Genomic DNA, 17,850 nt, shown 5'->3' with positions numbered 1-17,850 from the left:
TATGGGGAGAATGCCTGTTTGCCCAGAACCTCACCAACAGAGTATGTTGTCAAATGTTTGGATTTTTGCCTATCAGATAGGTGAAACATGGTATCTCAACATCATTTCCAATGGCATCTCATTACATTTCTCTTATTCTGAGTTAGGGTGAGAATCTTTTCACATGTTTAAGAATCATTTGCATTTTTTCTTTGTCAACAGTGCATGTCTTTGGCCTAACTTTTTTACTGAGTCATTGGTCTTTGGCTTATCACTTTTTATGTTTGCTTATATAATCAGAGATCAGTCCTTTTTCTGAGAGAAGTTCATTTTTCCCCCATTTTTGTCATTTGTTGACTTTTCTGTATAATTAAACTTATCATAGCTTTCATTTATGGTTTTTGAGTCATTGTTAGAAAGGCTTTTCCTACTGTAGTGTTATAAAGGAATTTGTGTGTGTGTTTTCATGTAATGTGTGTATGATTTTGTGTTTATACCGAAACATATTTGATTCATATAAAGCTTGTCCTAGTATACAGTGTGAGGTAGGGATGGCTGCACACTTGTCCTAATACCATTCATTTATAAATCCATTTTTACCTGCACTTTTAACAGATATACCTTTTATCATATATAAAACAGTCATGTATTTGGATCTACTTCTGGACTGCCTATTCTGTTTCACATAACCCTGGAGATATATCAAGAAGTGGTGAACCAAACTGCCTAGATTAAATTTAAATACATCTCATGCTGTGTGTGTGACCTAGACAATTTGCTATCTCAACCTGTAAAATGGGATTAATTGTGCCTTGCACTGTGCCTGGCCCGTGGGCACACTCAACATCAACAATGAGGATAATCATGTTGGTATGGTTCCCACCCATTACGGTGGGTGATATGTATTACCTAAGAAGATACTGTGTCTATAGGGCCGGGGTGGGGGGCAAAGTGCCTCATCCTTGCCCCCTGTGTCCCCTTTGCTGGGTCCTCTATGAGAAAGCTGCTCCTGTATCACAAGTCCGTTCCCCTTGTGTTCCTGAAGTTTCCAAGGTAGGCCACACCAGCCTTGGAAGGCCAAGGTAGGCCCATACCTTACTGTGTCGGAACTGCCCAGTGATCTCTGGGTATTCCACACTTTGTGGAAATGATTACTTCTTCCAGTTCCCCTCTTCACACACCTCAGGCCTGAGTCCTGAGGAGGAGGCTGTGAAGCAAGTTTCCAGGCTGACACCAGGCTCTCTCCTCATAAGTGCCAACAACTATCTTATCTTTCATACCAAACCTTCATATAAATCAACTCCTTGAAGATCTGTCCTTCGGTTCATCAGACATTTCTGGATATGTTTGGATCCTATCTCATACCCAAGACAGGTCTCCGTCCTTGGCACGGGCATGTGTGCACACACACACTCAATGCATATTAACCAGAGACCTGTGGATCTAAGAATGTGAATGAGTGAGTCCCCAGGGATTAAAGAGAAAGGTCATTTGCAATCCCAAAAAGCACTGAGATAACAGAATGCAACCCACTCTTCAGGTATTCAACCATCTAACCCAGTATAGACCACAACTACATTGTGTGGAGGAGAGCAATTTGTTTTGTTTTGTTTTGTTTTGTTTATCTCAACGTGTTTCCAGTATAACAGGTGAGCAAAAACTATACAGACTTACATCAAGCAAAAGAGAAACAAATATCCCATAGCAGCTGGCCTGTGATACACACAAACTTGGGTCTGGTTCCAATTCCTTCAGCAGTGGCCACCTGATTGGAAATCCATATTGAGCAGGGCACATTACTTTTCAGTTGATAATAATGGTCAAGTATGCTCTAAAAGTGCAAAAATACGAAAGCAGTTAAAGGACTGACAGCTACATCAACTTTATATATAAAAGTGCATAGTTAAGGTCTCCTGTGAATCACTGATCAATTTGGGCCAAGTCAGTGAAAACAGAGCTATTTCACAGACCAAGCACATAAAACACAGGTAAACGTTTACTTTGTTTCTTAATCCCTCGAGCTCTGTCTTGGACTGTCTGCAGTTTTAGCCCCTCAGCAACTTCAAGGACATAACACAGTCACTGAAAATTCAGAGTCCAAATGGTCCATATCAAGAATTTGGGGCAGGATGAAAGTTAAGCGATTTTCCTCTTATGAGGGATTTCTCATGCTATGTGAGCCTTATTATATGATTTGGGCAAACATACTAACCATTCTAATAGTTTATTCCTCGTTGAGTCCTTGCTGTGGCCCAAGAACTGTGACCAGTCACTAAATGCTTGACTGGAGTTTTCATTCAACCCTATCAGCAGTTATATGAAGCAAGTATTATTACTATTTCCATTTCATGAATGAGGAAATTGAGGCCTGCATAGTTTAGGTGACTCTCCCTAAGGTCTCAGGGCTACCAAGTGGCAGAGTTTGAACTCAGGTTTGTCAACGTGCAAACACTTAACCTCTGTGTACATTGACCAATTGCATTTGGCCTTCAATTACAAGGACTAATTGAATCAGGCCTGCTAACAGAGCCTGGAGGCGTCAGTTACAGAGTAGTAGCAGGGGCAGGTGGTTTGACCCTATTCTGTTCCAGTGCATATGGGTGAGCTCATTGCTAAACACTCTCTTTGCCTAAAAATATCAGGCAGTCCACACCCTGGAGCCCCACAGCTGCTCGTGGCAGATGCTCAGAGCTAGAAAGTGCTTCATCAAGCCTTTACAAAGGCTTCTTGAACATGGTACTCATGCAGGTAGTGAGAGCAAAGGGAGGAAAGTGGAAGCAAGAAAAGCTGAGACACAGTGAGGTTGTGTAAACAAGGCACAGACCCCCAACAACTGCTTCCCTAATGAGATGGCTTGCAAGGGCCAAACTCTCCGCTAGAGGGGTCAGTCTAGACCAGTAGACTGACGACCTTTACCTCTCCCCAGCCTCCACAGATCCTTCCTGAGTTCCAAAGGATAGCTAAGGGTGGCACAATCATTCAATCCATTCAACAAATACTTATTAAACTTCTACCATGTGCCAGAGATTCTGGGGCCACAGCAACAAACAAGTGACCATCCCTTCCCCCACAACAAATCCCTGTGTGGGCCTCAGGGAAATTGCATTCTGGAGGGAAAAGAGGAGATCCAACAAACAATAATAATTTTTTTTTAAAGTACATATCAAGGGCACCTGGGTGGCTCAGTCGGTTAAGCCTCCAATTCTTGATCTCCGCTTGGGTCTTGATATCAGGGTCGTGAGTTCAAGCCCCATGTTGGGCTCCATGCTGGGAGTGAAGCCTACTTAAAAAAAAAAAAATTACATATCATAGGTCAGATGTGACAAGGACTATATAGAAAAAAAGAGCAGGTAAGGAGGATGGAAAGTGAGGTGGGCGGAGAGGGAGGAGAAAGAGAAAATTGCTATTTCAGTGAGGGTGATCAGGGGACGCCTCCTCTGATAGGTAACTCCTGTGCAGGAACCCAAGGCCCTGAGGAAGTGAACCATGTTGCTTTCCAAGCAAGAGTGTTCTGGCCGGAGGGAACAGATAGGGCGGAGGCCCAAAGGCAGGGACACACCTAGCTTATTTTATGAGTAGCAGGAGGTTAGTGGGTCTGAAACGCAGTAAGGCAGGGAAAGTGAAAGGAGATAAAGTGAAATGAAGGCCCAATTAGGTAACACCTTGTGGGTTGGAGGTAAGGACTTTGGCTCTTGTTCTGAGTAGATGGAAAGTAATTGAAGAGCTCTGGGCAGAGAGGTGACATAATCTTGGGTTTTAAGGAGACCACTCTGGGGGAGCCTGGGTGGCTCAGTTGGTTAAGTGTTAGACTTCAGCTCAGGGCATGATCTCACAGCTCGTGGGTTTGAGGCCCACGTGAGGCTCTTTGCTGACAGCTAGGAGCCTGGAGCCTGCTTCAGATTCCACGTGTCTCTCTCTGTCTCTCTCTCTCTCTGCCCTTCCCCCGCTTGTGCATGCGTGTGTGTGTGTGTGTGTGTGCGCTCTCTCTCTTTGTTTCTCAAAAATAAATAAATAACATTAAAAAAAATAAGGAGACTGCTCTGGCTGGTTGTAGTGAGGGAAGAGAGACCAACTGTAAAGGTATTGCAACCATCCACATGAGAGATAATGGCTTAGACCAGGGTGGCAACTAAAAGGTGACTCAAAGTGATTGGATCTGGGCTGTATATTGGAGAGAGGGCAGAATGTGCTGAAAAAAAAAAAGAGGTGGGTGTGGAAGAATGGAAGGAATCAAGAAAAACTCCAAGGTTTTTGGTTTGAGCAATTTGAAGAATGGAGTTGTCGTTTATAGAAGTTGGAGATGGCCCCAACAGATATGGGGATAAGGAGGAATGTGGTTTTGAAAAACTACATTTAAGATGACTAAGTATTAGATATCCAGTGAAGACTTTCAGCAGGTAGCTTGGCATTCAGTGAAGCGTGGGTCCAAGGCAATTACCTGGGCCCATGTGCAGTTTGCCCACAAAGACACCTATTTTCATTCATTCTCACCAGTACAGTCCATTGATTAATTTTGTTGCTAGGTGTATTGGTACAAAAAGATTCATTATTGTTGTATTTCATCACAGAGGAAATATTTTCTATTTAGCATTTATTTTTGCTTTGAGTTCAACTTTATCTGATGATAATATTTCAATCTCTGTATCTTTTTTGTTTGTTTGCTTTCCTAGCACATCCTTTCCCATATTTTTCCATTTTCCCTTTTTTAAATTTTTTAAAAATTTTATTTATTTTTGAAAGAGAGAGAGACAGAGCATGAGCAGGGGTGGGGCAGAGAGAGAGCAAAACACAGAATCCCAAGCAGGCTCCAGGCTGTTAGCACAGAGCCTGGTGCAGGGCTCGAACTCACAAACTGTGAGACCATGACCTGAGCCAGAGTCGGATGTTTAACAGACTGAACCACCCAGGTGCCCCATCTTTTTTCATTTTTCAGAGTCACTATCCTGTAAAAGTGTCTCAAATAGATAACCTGTATGATATCATTAAAAAAATAAAAACCCAGTCTTTTCCTGGGTAATTTTATCTCATTTACATTCATTGCTATTGAATCAGAACAGTCTGGGTAAGATTTCCACTAGTTCACTTGTGATAAGGAACAAGAACTTAATTTCAAACCCCACCAAATATATTTAGGCTTAAAAAATAATGGCATATAATCTCATTTCAGAACGAAGATTTATTAATTCTCAAATCCTTAGCTTCTTTTATAAAGTCCTTCCAGAAATTACAATCCATACATATCTGGATAGGAGGCCATCACTCTGGCTAATGCAGTAAAGGTCCTGGGTCCCAGGGTTGGCAAAACCTGGTCAGTAGCTTCTTGTTCAGAATGCTTAGCTGAGCTCATTTTCATCTGGGTATACAGTGCATTCTAAAATTATCAATTAAATCCAACTAGTTGAGAGGGATTTGAAAAGGTTTTCCAAAGGAGAGGGCTTTTGAACTGAAGCAAGAAAGATGTTGAGGATATGCATATGAGAAAGTGAAGGGTATTTCAAAAAAAAGGGGACACCATGAATGCAGGCATACTCCTGGAATCTATTTGAATGGTCCATTGTGGCTGGAAAGCAGGGTGATTAGTAAAGTGATCTGAGGCTATAGCAGACCAGAAGGTTAGAAAGGTAAAGCCAGAGTGTGATGGCCTTGAATGCCATGCTAACAAAACCAGACTTCTTAACTAAGAACTAAGGAGTCATTAGAGGTGTATGGGAGAAAGTGAATATTTCTAACTATTTTAGGAAGATAATATTATATAGGCAAGAGACTAAAGATAAGAAGATAGTGGAGAGGTTGTTAAAATACCTGGGCCAGGGATGGTACATGCATTGCTTTACTGGTACTGACCCTTCTCCCATATCCACAGGAGACATCCCCACCCTATTTTGATATTCTTTCCATGTGTACCAGCTTAATGCCTCAGTATCCTTTTCAGTGAAGTGCCCCAGTCCATTTGAACTGGCACAGGAGTTAAATTTATCTTCTATCCCTGGTTTAGACAAGAGGTGTAGACAGTCCAGATCTAAGGGCAGATCTAAGATATATTGGGTTGGTAAAATAAAAAAGTTAGAAACAAGTGGATGAGGAAGAAAAGGGTGTCTAGGACATTAGTCTTGCAGAAATTCTGTCATAAAGTGTACCATTGGAGCATCCTCTCCAGGGCTCTGATTCTATGCTATGAATGTATTGGACTATGCTGGGGCAAAGCAAATTGTGTTCAATAGTAAATATGCAAATCAACAAACCAGCAACTCATTTTGAAATTAATTGGTATGAAAATGCAATGTGAAAAAAGTTTTAAAATTATTTTTATGACTTTTCCAGTCTATAATTGATTCTTTCACTGGGTGTTTTATGTTAAGTGCTTTATGACATGGGGTATTAAGGATGTTGCATAAAAATAAAATGGACTACACTGGGTAGCTTCATGTACATAACCCAAACCCAACTCCATTTGTCATTGACTTAAATTAAGTTCAGCTATTACAAATTTTCTTTCTTTCTTTTGCAGCTCTTCATTGATTTTTCCTTCCATCTCCTCTCAGTGACCTTTATTACACAGTCCTTTCTGATGCTAGTCCCTCCTACTCCATTTCATCTTTTCAATTTCTCCCTGATGAGATACCTTATCTTGCTGGTCCTGTTTCAGACAGAGACTGAACTATATAGATTCCCCAGAGAGGCTGCATCGAACCAAGGAAGTGACTGATATTTCTACAATAACATATCCGAGTTTGTAAAAATATTCTTCCACTTCCACCCTGTTACTGAAAATTGGCTATCACTTAATGTGTTACCTTAGCAAATAATCATTTGGCACATTCTATGTTCTAGGCACCACCCTTGGCACTGGAAATACAAGGGTCTGTCCTCAAGCTCCATGTCACAATTTTTGTGCCGTTGACATTTGTAATGGACTCAAAAATTTATTTGTACTCAGTTCAGACATGCAAAGAGAATGTTGCTTCTTCATGTTGCCCAGAACAGATCTCCATGAGATCCGACCTGCTGGAAGCTAGAAAAAACTCCTACATTTTCATCAATCTTTGTACTAAATCTGGTGTATAAAATGATTATGGTACAACTATTTAAACTGTATCTTTGAGAAAATGCTCAATCCCTTTAGAAAATGCTCTGCCTCTCAGATTTCCAGCTGTCCTCCCTGCTCTTTTCCAAGATGGTGCCTAGGTGTATGAGGAAGGGGTATGGCTCAGTGACCTTGGCAACAGGAAAGAAGGGCCTAGATCCAGATCTATGTGTCTATATGGCTCTCCAACTGCTGGCTGACCTCGGTGGCAATGATGTCTCTTTCTGACCCATCTCCGCCTGACCCATGAGCTTCCTCTGTCATTGTCTGTGATCAGGTCTTCAGCCTGACCAAGCCACATTGGTCCTCCCTGGCTGACTGGCTCCTCAGCTCTTGTGGGCATCACAGACACAGCTGAGGTTCTGCCTCATCTTCCACCCAACCCCTGGACAATCTGACTCTTTGCCCCTCACCATCACAGGCCCCACTGCAGACCCATAGACTCTCACCTCAGTGACATTCCAAACATGCTCTCACTCAGAGGCATGAGGGACCTTCTAGGTCCTACCCACGGCACACCAAAACCAGCATTATTCAGGAAAAGCAAACCCTAGTTCTCCCTCTGCAAATCATGGCGCCCAACCAAGTGTCCTTGGATGTGACCCCCACAGGCTGGGGCAGCACAACCTTTGAGACAAGCTCCTTCCAGAGTGCAAACAGAAGTAAACCAACATCTGACTCCCCCTAGTATTCCCTGTAACCCATCTAACGCTCCTTGCTATTCTGAGCTGAGGCCTCCATGAAGATTTCTGGACACACTCTCTATTCTCCTGTTTTTCTCACCCTTCTTCTTTCTAGACTCTTAGGCTAGAGGAGGAGGTGTTTGTTTTCCTTGCCCTTCCTGTTTGTGCAGGACTTCTGTCTCAGTAACCTGAGCCAGGAGAGGTGAGCACCCTCTTTCTCTTCCTCCATATAATTCTCTCTCCTTAACCCAGCCTCATGGCTAAGCCTTAACAGCAAATGGGGAGGGCAGGGGAGAGAGGAAAGCTTAATAATAAGCTAACCTAAATTGAAAGGTTTTTTTTTTAATGTTTATATATTTTTGAGAGAGGGAGTGAGCAAAGGAGGAGCAGACACACACACACACACACACACACACACACACACACACAAGCTGAAGCAGGCTCCAGGCTCTGAGCTGACAGTACAGAGCCCGATGCAGGGCTGGAACCCACGGACCCTAGATCATGACCTGAGCCAAAGTCAGATGCTTAACCAACTGAGCCACCCAGGGTCCCCTAAATTGAAAGGTATTTTGAAAATACTATTAGACGTTGAAAAAAACTAGGATTTATAAAAAAATGTTTATTTATTTTTGAGAGAGAGACAGAGCATGAGTAGGGGAGGGACAGAGAGCGAGGGAGACACAGAATCTGAAACAGGCTCCAGGCTCTGAGCTGTCAGCACAGAGCCCGACGCGGGGCTTGAACTCACGGACCGTGAGATCATGACCTGAGCCAAAGTCAGATGCTTAACCAACTGAGCCACCCAGGCGCCCCTAGGATTTTTTTTAACTGTCAAAATATTGGGTCACAAAAATTTTGCTCTGAAATTCTGGAACAAAGAACACGCCTCTGAGATTTCCTTGTGATTCGGATCCTCCATGATACACATTTTTACTACAGCATGGTCTGATTGTATGTAAAAGTATTGTATGAATTTGAATATTACAATGTTTCAGGTATAAAATCCCATCGTGTGAAAGGAAAGTGGAATAGAAATCATAGTGTTAGAAGGAACGTTAGAGATGATGTAATTATTTGTTCCCTCCAAATGGGAATCCTGACCTGTATCTCCAGAGTCTCTGACAACACATAAACTCTAAGAACTAAGGCTCTGCAGGCATTCTTTCTTCCAGCTAAACAACCCCCATTGTGAGAAAATCCTGCCTCACTTTGAGTCAAACTTGTCCCCCTGAGACTTCCAGGCGTTACTGCTGATCCCGCCCCTGAAGCTACAGAGGCAAAGTGTAACATCTTTTCTCCATAAAGCCACTTAAAATATTCTAAATCTAAGATATTCTGCCTCTTCCTCAATCTGTTCTCCAATTCATAGTGTGGGTGTGTTTTCTTTCTTTTTAATTTCTGCCACCTGGATACTCTTTCCCAGGCGCATTTCATTCTCTCAGTGCAGCATCTCTCTTAAAATGAGGTGCCTGGATGTGACGCGATGCCTCGGTGTGGTCCCCTAGCACTGAGTCCAGCAGCATCTGGATCACAGATTTCTGATGTCAGAGTCTATTAAAGAGATTAATACGTGTTTGTTTCCCACCCTCCACTCCCAAGACCCGGTGGTTCACTGAGACTCCCAGATAAACCTGCTGTCACCTGCAACACACTTCCTTTCCCCCAGGTATTCCTGCCTTTCTCTACAGTTTATGGAACTCAGGTGCAGGATTTATCCAGGCTCGTATAGTTAGTAGAGGCAGAGTTATAAAAACGAATACTAAAATAACAAAGCTTAAGGCTGCTGCACTTCATAGCAAAGAAACAATTTGGGGGGGGGGTGCAGTTTAAGAAAAGAATTAAAATGTTATTTTCTCTTTGTTGTCTCAGTATCTCAGTATCAAAATCTCTTTTCACATTTGTAGGCACTATGCCAAAACTCCTTGAAATAAAGCTCCTGATATCCCAGGAGGAGAAACATACCAATACAGTACTATACTTTCTTAAAATGAGACATCATTATGGTTAGTATTAATCATTCTGAAATGGATGTATTTGCCGACCTCCCCCCAGCAGGACGGTATTAAGATGGCCACTGTTAGTATGCACATCTGTAAATACTTAATTCAAGTCTAATGAAATATTAACCTATGACTATTGCATTAGTACATGTAAAGTAGAAAGTATCTTAGGTTACTACTCTGCCTCTTAAGTGAAATACCTTAAGTGAATGCAAAGGTGGTGATATAATATTCCCACAAGAACTGCAAATTTTGCATTTCCTGAATTGGGTAGGTTTTCAGTTACATCATTTACTTTGAAAAAAATATATAGATGTTTTGTGGGTTAGCATGGCAGTAGACTGCTGTCCCTGATACCATTCTTCCTGCCTCCCCATTAAAATGCCAGGAGCAAAATACAAAACTAGCAACAGCATTAGAAACCATAAATAAGACAGTATCGTAGGTCTGCAGTGGGGCAGACAAAAAGAAGGATTAAGAAGCATATTATTTGATTTGCCTTCTGAATGCTCCATCCTCTAAAGGCAAACAGGGCAGATGGCCCTCGAGAAGGAAGGAATTATTTAGAGTCTTCCTTTATTATCTATACATAATTCAGGCACAGATCAGACAACCTAGACAAACAAATTGCCATTTCCTAACTGTGCTGGAGTCAGGTACTAAATGAGCTGGGCTCAGCCCCTGTCACCCTGTCAGCATTGCTCTCTGCCGTTATTGGGGGACTGTCGCTCCCAGCATGCAATAGAACCGGAAGTGGTAGAAGCAAGCTGAGAAGCACCACATCCCGGACAGAACCACCTCTACCTTGTGAGCGGGAGTGGAAAGAGGAAGACCAGAGGAAGTGTGCGGCCCTCAAGTCCGACACTGCTTAAGGAAAACCACCAACTGCGTCTGACTCTCTTGTTTAGACACTGTACGGATTGGAATGGGTTGCAGGTTGATTGGAGTGTATCTTTGGATCCAGCAGAAATATAACAACAGATGTCTGGTAGAGGCTCTTCTACCGGCCCAATCTCTGGGCTGTGAGCTGAAAGAGCAAAGAAAACTTCAGGTATCTTGTCTGTTGGCAAACCCTGAGTCTAAATCTATTTACTCCATTCGTTGATAACTAAACGGAAAACAAAACAAAACAAAACAAAACATAAGGTTATGAAAAGGTTTATGTTCTTGCCACTGAAAAGAAAAAAGATTTCAGGATTACTTTTCTAAGCCTAAAGACATTAATAGAATAATTAAAAATAGAATTTCTGAATTCTAAATTACTACAGAGAATTCAAGCAAATACAGCACTTCTACTATTTTTATACAACATAGAATATAGAATAAAATAGAGAAATCAAAGGAAACACCTAGATAACACAAAAAGCAGCAAACATAAAGTAAGTTGAGAAAAACAATCTCTTTGACAAAAGATGTAAATAAATGAATATATTTAATTTCTGTAAAGAAAACAACCAACTTTACTTAGAGTCAGGGGAAAACACCTGCGTAATGGAGAGTCATGCTCTCTTGCTGATGAAAGAAACTTACTTTAGGAGACACCAAACATTTTTCAAAGCTGTAGAAACTAAAATAGTCTGCTTCTGCCGTAAAGACAGATAAATGGAATAGAATTCTAATTAGTGGAAATCAGATACCATTCAACAAATGATGTTGAGACATCTTGCTGGCCATTTTGGTAAATGAAAAAAAAAAAGGACACGATCCACACTGCACCTGTTTATATCAAAGTAAATACAGGAGACATTACAAATTGAAAATGTAGAAACTTGAACCATCTAAAGAACAAATGGGGATGTTCTTTTGAAGCTTGTCACCAAGGGTAGGAACCGGAAAGGACTGTTAAGGTAGATATCTCAAAATGAAAAATTTCTAGAGAGGGAAAAACACTCCATAATCAAAGTTAAAACACAAATATGTGTTTGCAATATATGTAACAAGGAACTAATCCTTTAATACATAGAATTCTTATCAGTTAATAAGAAAAGATGAGCACCCAAATGTAAATATAGGCAAAGGACATTGACAAACAATTCACAAAAGAATACACATGACCAACAACTACACAAAAAGGTGTTCAGCTGTACTAGTGATCAGTTGCACAAAATAAAGAAGCAGTGAGGTAGTATTTTTCTAGCAATGTTGGCAAAGACAAGAAAGACTAATATTCCTTAGTGGTGTCAAGGATGTAGGGAAATTAACTATAACTCTGTTGCAATCTCTGCCGATGTGACCCCATGCCACCTCTAGTATCAGATGCCACTTTTGACATTAATGTCTCTGGAAACAGAGTGCTTTTCCTGGTAAAAGAGCTGATAGACAAAGAGAAAGCCAAAAGGTCAAAGGAGTAGCTCCAATGAAGCCCCAATGTTGTTGAAGGGCAGATACAGGGGGAGTCATTAGATGGACAAGATGGAAAGATCAGAGGTTGTGGATGCATAGCAGGATGTTGAAATTAGTGGCATGGCCATTGGCACAGTTTCTGAAAAATGACAGGATCCAAGTTGAGACAGTGGGAGGAGATAGCAGGGGTGGTATGGGAGGGAAGGCCTTTGGTAATGAGGGAGTAGTGACAGAGAAACTGAGATTTTTGGATGGTTGTTCATGTGGACTTTGAAGTCCCCCAGGATGATGGCATGAGTTGGGATAGAGAGGGAGTCTGTGAGTCAGGGGCGAATGTCACCTCTGAATGAGGAGGATTTACTAGGAGGGCAGTAAAAGACAGAATCAAGATGAGGAGAGGGGAGTAGGGCCCTTTTGGGGGTCCTATGTTATTTTCACATCAGAGTAAGAAGATAGTGGTCTAGAAGTAGCATTTGAATTTTTTTTAATGTTTATTTATTTTTGACAGAGAGAGAGAGACAGCATGAGTGGGGGAGGGGCAGAGAGAGAGGGAGACACAGAATCCGAAGCAGGCTCCAGGCTCTGAGCTGTCAGCACAGAGCCTGATGCGGCGCTCGAACCCACAGACCACGAGATCAGGACCTGAGCTGAAGTCGGACGCTCAACCAACTGAGCCATTCAGGTGCCCCAAGAAGTAGCATTTTGGAAAAAGGAGAACAAGATGCCAATTTCTGACCTCAAAGTACATGAAGCATACATAACTGAGCAGCCTCCATTTAAGATGGCCACAGAAGAAGTGATGTTCTTGGGAAAAAGTTTGGTATCAGTCAAGACTGAAGATGGAGGAAATGCTCAATGAAAACATTGAAGATACAGAGAAATGTGGTAATTAATGAATGGGAGCTTCAGAGGAAAAGTAGAATTTGAGTAAGAGAGAGTGAGTACAGAGTTGTAGAGGGATGAATGGTAAGGCAGAGAACTTAAGAAAAAATCACAAGCTTAGCTCCAGACCATGGTTTTGGCCAATGGAGATGGTGAGTGATGGCTCAGTGGAGTGTCATTCACCTGGGTTTATTTCCCATCACAGCCCACCATAAACTCAGATATAAAGAGGGATGGGGGTTAAAGACTGAATGATAGGTGTCACAGTGTGGTGAGTATACTTGACTTACAAGTAACAGGACCCCCGGGGGCATCTGGGTGGCTCAGTTGGTTAAGCATCTGACTTCAAATCAGATCATGTTCTTGCGTTTTGTGAGTTCGAGCCATACTTCGGGCTCTGTGCTGACAGCTCAGAGCCTGGAGCCTGCTTCGAATTCTGTGTCTCCCCCTCTCCCTGCCCCTCCCCCAATCATGCTCTGTCTCTCTCTCTCTCAAAAATAAATAAACATCAAAAAAAATTTTTTGTAAGTGAAAGGAACCTAAATTAAATTAGTTTAAGCAAATTCAACTCACATAACCAAACCATAGGAAGGACAGGGGTACAGCTGGGCCTGAAATCCAGGTCTCTGCTTCTCTCTGTATGCTGGCTTTCTTGTCTCAAACCAGTTCTAGAAATTTAGCTGCCGGATTTACCACTCCAGACACTAGAGCTCTCCAAGTTCAAAACTTTTGGGGAAGAGTCTTGATTGGCTCTATTTAGACTAACTGTCCATTTCTAGTGAGTAGTGGGGAGTAAAAACACAGCAACAGTGTAGGCCAGAGAGGGAGATAGTTATTCCCCCCAGTTTGCAGTAGAACCCGAGGACGACCGCATACTAGCAACAGCAGCAGTGTCTGGCTAAATGCCAGTGCCAGGTAGATATAAGCACTCCCAGTGGAAAGATATCAGACCAAAAAGCAGGGCGTGGGGAGGAATAACAGAACCTCATTCAGTGGACCTAACTCATTCCGAAGGCGAGAGACATCCCAGGTAAACTCAGAAATGCTTGCCAATTGAGGATCAACTTTGTAGTTGGGTCCTGAGATCACAGTTGGGGCGAACTAGCAAAATACAGGTTCTGGTCATAGTAACCTCCCATATTACCCCAAGCAGGAATGAAAGCAGGGAAATTTCGCTACAAAGAAATAAATTAACATATGGATGATTGTTAACATACTCTTGTTATAGGGAAAAAAGTAAATTGTAGGTAAATAAGGAAGACTTTCGCTTCAACTAAACACCTCTTGCTTGTCCTTTCCCACACAATGTTTTTCAGATCCAAGCCTTTTCAGAGGTATAAAAGGGTGCCTGAAAATCGGCCAATTTATTTATGAGCAAGGCCCATTAGAGAGATGAGCTGTGTATTCCAAATCCCTCAGCAGGCCGTCCTTTTTCTTAAATAAGAAACACTCCCCATTTCTCGCTGGATCTAAAATCCCATTGTTTGTAAGACATACCATTGTTTCATGTTCTGCTAAGAAATGATGAAGGATGTCCATTCAACTCTGTCATGCTGCTTTCACTTGAATTTTTTATACTTATTGAAAGACCTCTTTAAACTTATTTAGACACAGATTTTTATTCTACAGTACTCTCGTGTGTACATTTAAAAAAAAGGAAAAAACCTGAGCAAAACAAACTGGTTACGATATTCTTAAAACTTTTTCACACTTAAAATTGGCCTCTTCAAAATCATTTTTCGAATTAGAGTTGAAGACTGTTTCTTCCCCTCCTTACACACACACACGCATACACGCACACACACACATACACACATCATCCTTGCTGTTGCAACATTTTTAAAAAAAGAGTTAGTTCTTCACTAATTTCACTAATAGCTCCTGGATTTTCTTCCCAGTCCCTGACCAAATCTTGCTGTGCGTGTGTGGGCAATGACAGCCCCCTTACCAACTGCTACCTGGCTAACACATCCTGATTCCAGCACTGTCAAATATGACTTAAAAAAAAAAGTGTTTTAGAATCAGTGAAGCACAGTATCCATAACAGGTTATTCCAGTGTGCTGTAAGTTATAGTGGGGAGTGCCATGTTAATGTCAAGGGCAACATTTCTAGTGATATTTAGTGGTCATATCACTTTAGTAGGGACAGTCTTCTCCAACACACTGTTGCCAAGCCTGTGACTTCTTTCCATGCATTTTCTGAGAAGACCAGTCCTCATGGTGATGTTCTGGCAACTACTTTTGAATGAGGCTCGTGTGACCTAAATCAGAAAGACAAGTCATGCTCTACATATCTTCCTTTTTTTTCACTTAATAATATATTCTGCAGACCTTCCCATGTGAGCGCTTGTAAAATGAGTTCATTCTTTGTGATGTCTATATAGCCTCCCATTGTATGCCTGAACCATAATTTATTTTACTAGTGCACTACTGATGGGCACTTCACTAACTTGTAGCCTTTTTGTTATTACAAATAATGCTGCAGTGGGCATCTTTGGAAACATAAGAAACCATTAATAGAGGTTGCCTTTAGAGGTTCCAGAGATTTGGAACAAGGAGAATTCTGGGGTGCCTGTGTGGCTTGGTTGGTTAAACGGTTAAGCATCTGACTTTGGCTCAGATCATGATCTTACAGTTGGTGAGTTCGAGCCCCTGGATCCTGCTTCAGATTCTGTCTCTCTTTCTGTCCCCCACCTGCTTGTGCTCTGTCTCTCTCTGTCTCTCTCTGTCTCTCTCTCTCTCTCTCTCTTAAAAAAATAAATACATAAACATTATTTTTTTTAAAAAAAGGAGAGTTCTTTCTCATTGTATATACCCCTTTGACTGTATTTCTTCTTGCAGTATATTGTTTTTATTTTTAAATTAAAAGTAAATATTTTAAAAATGTTTTTCTGGCTTTGTTTTGTCTGGTTGTTGCTCTTTCTGCCTTGGTTTTAGAATGAATGTTGGTCTTTAGCCTCCTCACGGATTCTGCTCCGATCCAGGAAGCCTCTGGTTCCCTGTTGCTTGGTCCTTTGCCTTGTTGGACTTTTCCAAAGAACAACTGGCTTCTGCCAATCCAGCCAAGCACTCTCTTCCAACCCAAGCTGGAAAGAGGCACTCTTTCTTCAAGAGAACCTCCAGGATGCTTGTATCACATGCTACATTTTTTTTTCTATATTTCTAGATGGGAGAAGGGTTATCTCTGGCTTGTAGTCTGTTTTGTGAAGGAGCTGTATCTTTCCTTTTCTTTTCTTTATAGCTCTGAGAATTAGTATTCACATTTCACAAAAGACAATATCATTTTTGCCCTCAAAGTTCCCCTCTGCAGCCTTAATTCAGAAGTAATCTCTGGTCCTTAGCAAGGCCCATTGCAATGGACAGCTTGGAGTTCAAGATCCTTTCTAATAGTGAGGATATATTATAAAGTAGTTAAAGACTCTGTTCTTTTGTTGGTACAGTGCAATTTAAAGCATTTTTTAAAAAAAGTCTTCACTATAAATTTCAAAATGCTATGATTTTCTCTCATATATTATTTAGGTCAGCATTCAATGTCTTTATTCTCTTTTGGTGCTCTTGTCTGAGAGTACTTGATCTTGCTGTTTCAGACCAGAAACATTGAATTTACATGGTGTCTATTGTAATTTTTTAACTGCATGTTTCAGGGGCGCCTGGGTGGTTCAGTCAGTTAAGCATCTGACTTCGGCTCAGGTCATGATCTCACGGGTTCGTGGGTTTGAGCCCCGTGTCAGGCTCTGTGCTGACAGCTCAGAGCCTGGAGCCTGCTTCAGATTCTGTCTCCCTCTCTCTCTGCCCTTCCCCAGCTTGCACTCTGTCTCTCTTTCTCTCTCAAAAATAAATAAACTTAAAAAAAAATGCCTGTTTCATAAATAAATAGGGGAGAAGAGACAAGTCTTCCCAAATAATGTATGTAAGTCCTCTCCCCTCTCATCGCCCACCACCCAGGATGAGCAGGACTTAGTGACTCACTTCCAAAGAAAAGAGTATGAGACGGGAAACAGTAACTTTCCAGTGAAGAAACCTAGCAAACACTACCTCAACCACATGACCAAGGTTCACATCATCAGTGATGTCATGTGGCTACCAGATAATGAGAAGGGCACATGACCTCAGTGGTATTCTTTCCCCAAAAAACAAAAACAAAAACAAAAGAAAAAGACAAAAAAAAAAAAATACCAAACCTCCATAACCCCAGTTTAATCATGAGAAAATACATCAATCAAAATTGAGGACATTCTACAAAATACTTGACCACTAGTTTTCAAAAATGCCAAGGGCATGAAAGACAGAGAAAAGCTAAGGAATTGTAACAGATTAGAAGATCCTAAGAAGATGACAGTTAAGTGCGGTGTGGTCTCCAAGTTGGATCCTGGAACAGAGAAAGGACAGTAGTGGAAAGCCTGGTAAAATCTGAGAAAAGTAAGAATTTCGTTAATAGTAATGTACCAGCTTGTTAATTTGACAAGTATACCTCGGTAATGTGAGATAACATTAGGGAACACTGCAACTAGCTGAGGGATATACACTATCTTTGCAACTTTTCTGTAAATTTGAAATTATTCCAAAATTAAAAGTTTATTTAAAAAATTATGTTTGGGGGCGCCTGGGTGGCGCAGTCGGTTAAGCGTCCAACTTCAGCCAGGTCACGATCTCGCAGTCGGTGAGTTCGAGCCCCGCATCAGGCTCTGGGCTGATGGCTCAGAGCCTGGAGCCTGTTTCCGATTCTGTGTCTCCCTCTCACTCTGCCCCTCCCCCGTTCATGCTCTGTCTCTCTCTGTCCCAAAAATAAATAAACGTTAAAAAAATTTTTTTTTAAATTATGTTTGTAGTTCCCCTTTATTATTATTATTATTTTTACTTTTGGAGACAGAGAGAG

Source organism: Acinonyx jubatus, chromosome B3, assembly GCF_027475565.1.
Source record: "Acinonyx jubatus isolate Ajub_Pintada_27869175 chromosome B3, VMU_Ajub_asm_v1.0, whole genome shotgun sequence".
NCBI lineage: Eukaryota > Metazoa > Chordata > Mammalia > Carnivora > Felidae > Acinonyx > Acinonyx jubatus.
This window is presented reverse-complemented; position numbering follows the sequence as displayed.